Source organism: Berghia stephanieae, chromosome 11 (genome assembly GCF_034508935.2).
Source record: "Berghia stephanieae isolate SIO BIC M18660-M18661 chromosome 11, UCSD_Bste_1.3, whole genome shotgun sequence".
Lineage (NCBI taxonomy): Eukaryota > Metazoa > Mollusca > Gastropoda > Nudibranchia > Aeolidiidae > Berghia > Berghia stephanieae.
The window spans coordinates 36,823,641-36,833,640 of record NC_088370.1 but is presented as its reverse complement, the minus strand read 5'-3'; the positions used below and the strand labels follow the sequence as shown (position 1 = coordinate 36,833,640).

Genomic DNA, 10,000 nt, shown 5'->3' with positions numbered 1-10,000 from the left:
TCCTGTTCCAAAAAAAGAAAAACTTGAATCTATGAACGATCTCAGACCTGTTTCACTGACATCAATAGTCATGAAATCTTTAGAAAAACTTGTTCTTGTTAAAATTAGGAACCAGTTTATGCCATTGAATGATAGTCATCAATTTGCTTACAAACCAGGACGTAGAGGATGCCATTTTGATGTTTACAAACAACATCTACAGGCATCTAGATCACGTAAAAGCTAGTGCAGATTGCTTTTTGCAGATTTTTCTTCAGCGTTCAATACAATGCAACCTCAGTTGGTTGTTCAAAAATTGACTAGTCTGAATTTAAACAAGTATTTAATTGCTTGGGTGCTCGAATTTCTTACGGAGAGAGCACAATATGTTCAATTAGGACAAAACATATCTTCCTGTATAACTACAAATACTGGCTCTCCTCAAGGTTGTGTATTGTCCCCTGTATTATTCACAATATACACGAATGACTGTAGAAGTCAAAACCTGAGCGTACCTTTAATAAAGTTTGCAGATGACACCGCTCTTCAAGGCCTCATAACAAATGGCAACGAAGTGGCTTATAGGCAAGAAATTGATAGATTTGTGTCTAGGTGTGATGCCCACCACCTAGAGCTTAACATAAGCAAGACAAAGGAGCTAGTGATTGACTTTAGGAGAGTGAAGGAACCGATAGAACCGTTAAAATTAAAGGACCAATTCGTCCAGCGAGTTCCTCACTACAAATACCTTGGTTTAACAATTGATGACAGGCTCAAGTGGGATGAACACTTGAAAATAATTAGGCATAAGATGTGCAGACGTACATATTTTTTATCAAAACTCTCTCAGTTTAGAATAGATAAAACCCTCTGCACATTATTTTATAGAGCAGTAATTGAAAGTGTTTTGTCATTTTATATAACAGCTTGGGGAGGCAACTGCTTAGCAGTGGAAAGGAACAAAATAAATTCAAATATTAAAAAATCCATTAAACGCTATATAAATGATGTTGACGATGTAGATCTTTTATACGAGAAATTTTGTATAAATAAAATAACTAAAATATTAAATGACCAGTATCATCCACTAAGACCATCAGTTATTATGTCAGAAAGAAATGGTCGCCCTTTCTCTATTTCAACGAAAACAGAGAGACACCGAAAATCTTTTCTGCCGTCCAGTATTAGGCTTTATAACAACAAGCAATAATCATTTTATATAATTGTTTCGCATTTTTACTTTCAAAAATGTAAATATTAATTTATTAATTTATTTGTTTTGCAATCTTTTCAATTTTCAATTTATAGTGACAGTTTTAACTATTTTACAGTGTTGAAATTATTCATATTATAAAGCTGCTCCTTTTTTATATATATATCCTATTTCCATTGTATTTTTATCTTATTGTGTAAATTATAACACGTCTCAAAAACATTCCTTTTTGGGATACAATAAAGTATATTATTATTATTATTATTATTATTATTATTATTATTATTATTATTATTATTATTATTATTATTATTATTATTATTATTATTTTATTATTATTATTATTATTATTATATTATTATTATTATTATTATTATTATTATTATTATTATTATTATTATTATTATTATTATTATTATTATTATTATTATTATTAACCAGACGATAAAAGTTCATTGTTACACATTGTTTTGTGTGTTGGTCCGTTATACTTCCGGATGGCAATGTTGTGAGCTTCTTAACCAAGCGCATACTATCTATACGTTATGGCTATTAAAGATATTACACTCTTTCTTATGAATAAAAGAAACACAATTTACCTATCAAGGTCTAATTTTTCCTTATAATTATAATTTAGTTTTTCGCATCGAAATGAACCCGGCGCGACGTGCACTTATTTTCAGGTCTGATGACCCAATTCATTTTGGGCTCATTGTTGTAATGAACATATAAAAAATGACGCAAAATATTTTACATTACAACAATGTCGTTAAACTAGGCCCATAATTGGGTTCGGATGTCAGACCTGTATACAGCGGCGTGGTGTATTGACGGCATATGGTGGTGCCATGATTAGAAGAAGAAAAAAAACCCTAAAACAGTGAACACGATTAAGAGGAGAGAGCACATGTTAAAAACTTTCTTTTTTGGAAGGGTGGGGGGAGGGTCGATGGTTTCTACGAGCGGACAAAACTCACAAAAACAAATAATTCATGAAAACATCAAGCCACAACACTGAGATACAAGTCCCGTGTGAAAAGGTCTTTGTAATTATTCTTTGTCCACCATTTAAAGGATTGGTTTTGGTCGATAATGCAATCAATATGTGATAAATGTAAATCAAAAGAGAAAAAAAAACCTATGACAGAAATTACTTACTTTTAGTACTTGTAAAGAAAATCTGCACGGCGATGTTTCATCTCTGCAAATCTTTTTATAATGTGTTTATTGAAATTTGGAATGGCATCTATTTCAGCTTTGTGAATTGACAGAATCATTAACGAATTTAACCGCTCTGTGTTTCATTGAATTTTGCAAGAAATTTTTCACTCTTTTAAGGGTGCTAAAACAACGTTCAGGAGGTTAAGAATTACGATGGAAGTGGTTAAGGTCACTATAGCCTATAGATGTCCATGATTTGCCAGTGTTTGTTGTATCTGTAAAAAGTAGACAATAAAAACAAAAGAAACGTTTTTTTTTTCTAAACTAACTGTGAGCCATTCATGCCTGTCATACCATGTCACTGAAAAAGAGCGTTTTCGAGATTTCCACACCTGTGTTAATTCAAAATCAGTTGGTTGGTGAGGAACTAGTCTTTTTATTTCTAATTTTTCATCTCGTGTCGAACTCCCAAACGGTCGGTGAAGTAAAGAGTCAACTTGATTCATTGCAATTCATTGTTTAACAAAACAAAACTTCAAAGTATATCTCAAATAATGGAAATCAGTGGACTACGATTAATGATTGCACAAATAAAAGGCAGATTCTGATCTTAAAGCATCACAAAGAAAAAATCACTCCACTTAAGTACTTAAAAATCTAAAAACACACCAAAGTATAACTGTTGACAATCTTCGCTTTCTTTCTCTGACTCACACAAATACACACGCACAAACAAACAAACACACACACACACACACACAAATAAACACTCATACACACGTCACCATCAACTCGGCACTACAAGCAAGAAAAATGTTGGTAAATTCGTCCACAATGCTTCGTTGCAAAGAATTACTTTATTCAATAATCGTGAAAAAGAGTTGGGGGGGGGGGGGGTTGATATGTCATATTTTTAAGTTTTATGTTGTCTTTCTTTGCTGCTTACAAATAAACTTGACAATGATCAGTGTTTTTGACGTAATATTTTGGATGGCCGAAGTTACCCTAATTTGGCGCATCCCCCGTCCAACGGTGGAGCTCTCAGATCCTGGCACAAGTCGAGGGGTTTTCCGCTATTTGAAGATAGTATAATTCGACCCAGTTTCTCGCTCAATCAGCTGTAGCGATACTAATGGATAGAGCATTAACTGGAGCTTGGATTGCTTTGCACCACAGTGTTTGATTTAGTCACTACTTCGCGGAGTGATGTCACCAACACACGAGTCGGCGCAGTGCGTGATTCGGAATCTTGAATAGAGTGGGGACTAAAAAGGCAGTATGTTGTTGGCGAGTTGGCGAAAGACAGTGGAGTTAAAATTTCTCAGTTTTATTTTTGATTAAATTATGCTGTTAATGATTTTTAAAAGATTGGTACGGCTGGCACCATTCGATCCAATGGCCCCACGCCACTGCCTGTATATATGTACACGTCGACCCGACATAATACCGTTCTGAGACGCTGAGCCACTTGACAACCCCCCCCCCCCCCCCCACCCCAAAAAAAAAACAAAAAAAACAAAAACAAAAACAAAAACAAATAATAAAAAAAAACAAAAACAAAAACAATTAGAGCATTTATATAGCGCAATATCCACTAAATGTGCTCAAAGCGCTTTACAATGGGTTCATAACCAACAGCAACACGTAACATGTAGATCGAAACATGACGCCTGTAAGGCGATATTGAATTAATTTTCCGACAGAGACACCGCTGTTAACGGCCAGGAACTCATTTTACACCTGAGTACGGTGAGAGAATGTGAGTATAGAGCCTTTTCCAAGGACTCAACTTTTCACCGAGCGAGACTCGAACCCAGGACCTTCCGATCCGAAAGCGAGTGTCATACCACTAGACCACGCACATAGCCGCACAACAGATAATGTAAACATTACGAATAGCACATACCTCTGGATGCCAGAGATAACAGCCCAAAGCACACGTTATAAATACCGTTGATAAAAATGTTCCTGTTTTGTGTTAGTCATAATGATAAAACCGCAACACACGTGCTATTCAACGTGTGTCATTGTGCACCGTGTAGTGAACACACCACAAGCTTTTTATTGATAGAAAAAGCCGGGAATAACTTGAGGCAAAGGACTTGAAAAATGAACATAAACAATGGGAAGGTTAGTGTATTTTTAATGTTTTGAGACAACCCGGCGTCCAGTGGGGGCGATCTATAGATCGAATGCGCTTGGCCAAGGAGTTCACAACATTGCCATCCGGAAGTATAACGGACCAACACACAAACTATGTGTAAGATTGAATGTTTATAGTCTAGTTACTACAGTTTAGTGAGAATTACTCCTAAACGCGGATGGCAAAAAGCAAGAACAAAGACCTGAGTGACGTCATCTTCGTTCTATCTATAAATCTCTCCCATTGATATTGTCTGTTTGATCGAAGCGTAGCCATCGCCATCGTGGTGTCATGCGTTTAGGGAAAATTCTCAACTGCTCTGCCCACATAATGGATCGTATCAACACGTGAAATAATTTTAAAAAAATATCTTTTACGGTTCACTGTCTGTTTTAGGAATTTTAGTGAGAATACGCTTCAACAGTCGTAATGTCACTTCCCTCGTAATGATGCATGGTAACTTAGTAACTGGCTCTAAACTATCGGAACAATGGCGGACGCCCTTATGAAATATTACTCCGACGAGCATAAAAGTGTATCCAGTGGGAAAAAAACCCATTATAAATCTGACACTCTGATCACAAGACATATGAAAAGTTCTAGTCAGCATGAAGAATAAAAAGTAATGATTTTTTTTTTGTTTGTTTAGAACCACGATGGCCGCCGTTGCTGGGCGACGTGACATCAGACTATTGAATCCAATAAATCACCCAAATTGTTCTCTAAAAACAATAGGGAATGAGAAGGCCCTAAGAAGCTCACAACACTGCCATCCGGAAGTATAAGGGACCAACACACAAAACTATGTGTACCCTTAAACGTTTATAGCCTGGTGAATACAGTTTGGTGAGAATTACTCATAAACGTGGATGGCAAAAAGCAATAACAAAGGTCGGAGTGACGTCAACTTCGATCTATCTATAAATACAAAAAGTTGACGTCACAGATACTTTTGGTCGCTGGTTGTTACTATACATAGTATTTATTATATTGCCAATCAGAAATTTACTCAATGTTTGGCTAAACAGTAAAATACTAACGAAAGAGCGAAGCTGGAAAGGCTGCGTATGGGAACAATACAGACAATGGACGTTTCGGGTACAAACCCTTCGTCAGCACAATAATACACAAATTAACGCGGAAAACAAATAAGATAAAATGCGTACAAATGATACAAGTTATATTGCATTTTATTTAATTTTATTTGTTTTCCACGTTAATTTGTGTATTGTTGTGCTGACGAAGGGGTTGTACCGGAAACGTCCATTGTCTGAATTGTTCCCATACGAAGCCTCTCCATTTTCACTCTTTCGTTAGTATTTTCACCATCACAGGCTTCAGGCAGCACCTACCGTTTTCTGCTGAACAGTATCTATAATCTATGTTAATAATATCATGGCGTATTGAAAACAGCATCATTAATTGAGCTTTATATAGCGCAATATCCACTAAATGTGCTCAAAGCGCTTTACAAGGGGTCCCTGGTCAACAGCAACATTTAACATGTAGGACGGGACATGACGCCTGTTAGGCGATATTACAATTTTTCTACAAAGACAACGTTGTTAACGGCCAAGTACTCATTTTCCACCTGAGTACGGTGAGAGAATGTGAGTAAAGAGCCTTTTCCAAGGACTCAATTATCCGCCGAGCGCGAGGCTCGAGCCCAGGACCTTCCGATCCGAAAGCGAGTGTCATACCACTAGACCACATAGCCACACATCATTAAGTGGTGTGTTTTTCTAATTACGTGCATGAAAGGGGCTGCATCCTACTCGCCAAATGATTGCCAGGTCCATTTTTGCATAACATGCCAAACAAATCGTTGAAACTTGTCATATTATCGTGAAGAGTGCCAATAGATAGAATGCGCTTGGCCAAGAAGTTCACAACATTGCCATCCGGAAGTATAACGGGCCAACACACAAACTCTGTGTAACCATGAACTTTTATAGTCTGGTTAATACAGTTTAGTGAGAACAACTCACAAACGCGGATGGCAAAAACAATAACAAAGGCTTGAGTGACGTCATCTTCGAACTATCTATAGGATTCAATAGTCTGATGTCACGTCCGCCCAGCAACGAGCAGCTTGGTTCTAAACTAATAAAATCGGTACTTTTTATTCTCCATGCTGACGAGAACTTTTTCACATGTCATGTGATCAGAATGTATAAAAGTCAAAACATGATCAGATTTATGTTTTTCTCCTCTGGATACGCTTTTATGCTCGTCGGAGAAGTATTTCATAAGGGCGTCCACCATTGTTCCGATAGTTTACCAGTTACTAAATTACTATGCGTCATTACGAGGGAAGTGACGTCACGACTGTTGAACCCTACTGATTTTAGCCGACGTGAACATATACAGGTCTGACATCCGAACACAATTCTGGGCCAAGTTTAACATTGTTGTAATGGGAAAAAAAATTGTGTCATTTTTTTAGATTTCGATTACAACAATGTGGCCAGCCCATAATGAACTTGGTTATCAGACTTGCAAATAAGTACACGTCGGTTTTAGCCATCTCTTTTTACACTTAAATGGACAACAAAGTAGAAAAGAAAAAAAAATGGTTGGGTGACGAAGCCATAAAAGTCACATGACTTCGTCAGTGTCGGGGTCAACCCGGGTCAACAATTCTATATTTTGTACTGTTGTTTTTTATTTGTAAATCAGATATTATGTCAATTCAAGTGATTTTCAATAAACTACAAAAATGTGACCCATCGTCTCAAAACGGTATTATGTCGGAACGAACCGTATGCTTAGAAGCCGAATTAAATGTTAAACTGGTCAAAAATTTAAATTGTTGGCATTAGCACCCTGAAATATGGTATCCATTCTGCCCAATACAACATACAAACTCAACACAAGTCTGATATTTCTGGCTATAAATTCAATTTTCAAAGCCTTAACCAACCCGACTTAATACCGTTTTTGAGCCAAATTAAAATAGACCTCCCCCCCCCCCACCCGACCGGCCCCTTCCCCCTTTAAAAAAAACAAAATCAAAACAAAAACAAAAACAACTAAAAAAACAAACATATCCCCCCCCCCCCCCCCCCCCCAGAAAAAAACCCCCCAAAAAAAAACAAAAAAAAAAAAAAGAACAAAAACAACAAAAAACAAAAACAAAACAAACAACAAATCAACACAGAAGCCAATTATTTGTATTGCATTAGAAAAAAAAAAACAACAAAACAAACCCACTTCCATCTGGCACCCTTGTATGTCCTCTATCTCTACTCACGACTCACACACAAACTGTAAAATTGCGATACGACTAGAGGAAGACGCGACAACGTGAAGTGGTTCGAGTCATGTTTTAAGTTTGAAGTGGATGGATCTGAGAGAGGCACGAGGGATAGTCAATGATATTATTGTTGTTGGTAACACTTACTTGAAAGTCCTTACAGAAAAGAACAGCGAAATGTGATATTTTCTCCAGCTGGCATTTTATGACAATTATTTAAAGCGTTCAATTGGATTATTAACGAATCATGTAAGATTTGAATTCGATTATCTTTTTCTTTTAAAAGTAATTATTTCTTTATTTGGATTCTTTTCAATGTTCAGTGGCGTGGCATTATGCTTATAGTATAAAGTGGTGCCAGAATCAAAAGAGAATGACTTAAAACATGCTATATTTGTAAATACAAAAGAAAGATAAAATTATATAGAGAAGAGTTACTCAAATAAGTAAGAGGCGGTATATAGATAGTATACGCTTGGCTAAGAAGCTCATAACATTGCCATCCGGAAGTATAACGGACCAACACACTTAACTGTGTGTATCCATGAACGTTTAAAGTCGGGTTAATACAGTTCAGTGAGCATTACTCATAAACGCGGATGGCAAAAAACAATAACAAAGACCTGAGTGACGTCATCTTCGAACTATCTATACCATTTCCCAGTTTTACTTTTTTTTAACATGCTGTAATCCATTTTTAAAAGATGGATGCGGTGCCAGGCACCAAATCAACCAATTAAAGCCACGCCCCTGCCTATTTTTAATGTAACCCGCAATATTTTCGGGGATATAAAGGCTATTACGAATAGAGGAAGTGTTGGAGAAGGTGAGAAAAGGAAGAATATTGATCGATACCATCAGAAAGAGCCAGTTACGATTTCTGGGACATGTCGTGTGGAGAAGAGACGGAATAGAAAATTTGGTAACATCTGGGATCTGGGAAGGAAAGAAAGCTAGAGGAAGATTTAAAACAAATGACTTATTTAAATAACCTAAGAATGGCCAAATGTGATTTTAAAACAGAAAAGTGAGTGGAGCAGGCACTTATGTTGGTAACAACAAGAGATGAAGTGAATAGAAAAGTGCCAGAAGACAATAGAGAATAAACATTTTTTTGGCGGTTGATGGGGTTTGAACCCGCGACCTTATTGGTACGACAACTCCGCCTGGCCGGTGAGAGCGTGACTCTACCGTATGAGCTATACACGAACCCGATTTTAAAAGCAACACAGATTTCATGCGCGCCGCAGAGGATCGTGATTCGTGGAAACAGCTGACCGGCAACGTGCTCAAGAGTACAAGCCACGATGGATGATGATGACGAAGAGACGAATCTTTGAAGTAGTCAACTACCAAAATCAGACCGGTTTTCTAGGTGCGCGTAAATGACTCTGACCTGCCAATGGCGGCCAGGCGATGGATCAAACACTTAATTTTGACATGATTTGAGTGTAAGAAAAGTGGTGGTAAAGTGAGGCTAAAATGAAAACTGTATTTCTAAAACTTTAAATGAGCGGGTTACGGGTGAGTGAGGGAAAGAGAGATAGTCAGTAGGTGTCGTCAGAAGGCGAGACGACTGTAATCTTGTTGCAATAGAATTAAACAGTGGTGACGTCACTTCCTTCATAATGACGAATTTTAACTTAGTAACTGGTTCTAAACTATCGGAACAATGACGGGGACCCTTAAGAAATACTTCTCCGACGAGCATAAAAGTTTATCCAGAGGAGAAAAACATTATAAATCTGATCATGTTTTGACTTTTACACATTCTGATCACATGACATGTGAAAAAGTTCTAGCCAGCATGAAGAATAAATAAAAAGCACCGATTTTCTTTGTTTAGAACCAAGCTGCTGGTTGCTGGGCGGATGTGACATCAGACTATTGAATCCTATTGGAATGGGAGAATATGTATTGATTTTAATACAATAATTACTTACATAAAAGTGTGGAATTGAATACACTGTCAAATCATATTTAGATGACTGCCGACAATGGACGTGCGGCTATGTGGTCTAGTGGTATGACACTCGTGTTCGGATCGGAAGGTCCTGGGTTCGAGCCTCGCGCTCGGCGCATAGTTGAGTCCTTGGAAAAGACTCTTTATTCACGTTCTCTCACCAAACTCAGGTGTAAACTGAGTACCTGGCTGTTAACAGCGTTGTCTTTGTCCGAAAAATTGTAATATCGCCTAACAGGCGTCATGTCCCGTCCTACATGTTAAATGTTGCTGTTGACCAGGGAC

General features: G+C 37.3%; 1 protein-coding gene across 8 annotated transcripts in view; it reads left to right on the top strand.

Moving 5' to 3' along the window:
• The first annotated feature begins 4,343 nt into the window (after positions 1 to 4,343).
• LOC144956789 (uncharacterized) overlaps positions 4,344 to 10,000 on the top strand; it is a 47,547-nt gene continuing 41,890 nt past the window's right edge. For 2 of the 8 annotated variants that reach the window (XM_078887510.1, XM_078887504.1), the window contains exon 1: positions 4,344 to 4,483. The gene's annotated coding sequence lies outside the window, so the exon portion shown is untranslated. Of the gene's footprint in view, positions 4,484 to 7,787; positions 8,002 to 10,000 lie in introns of those variants that run through there. The other 6 variants (XM_078887511.1, XM_078887505.1, XM_078887508.1 and 3 more) reach the window with 6 other exon arrangements.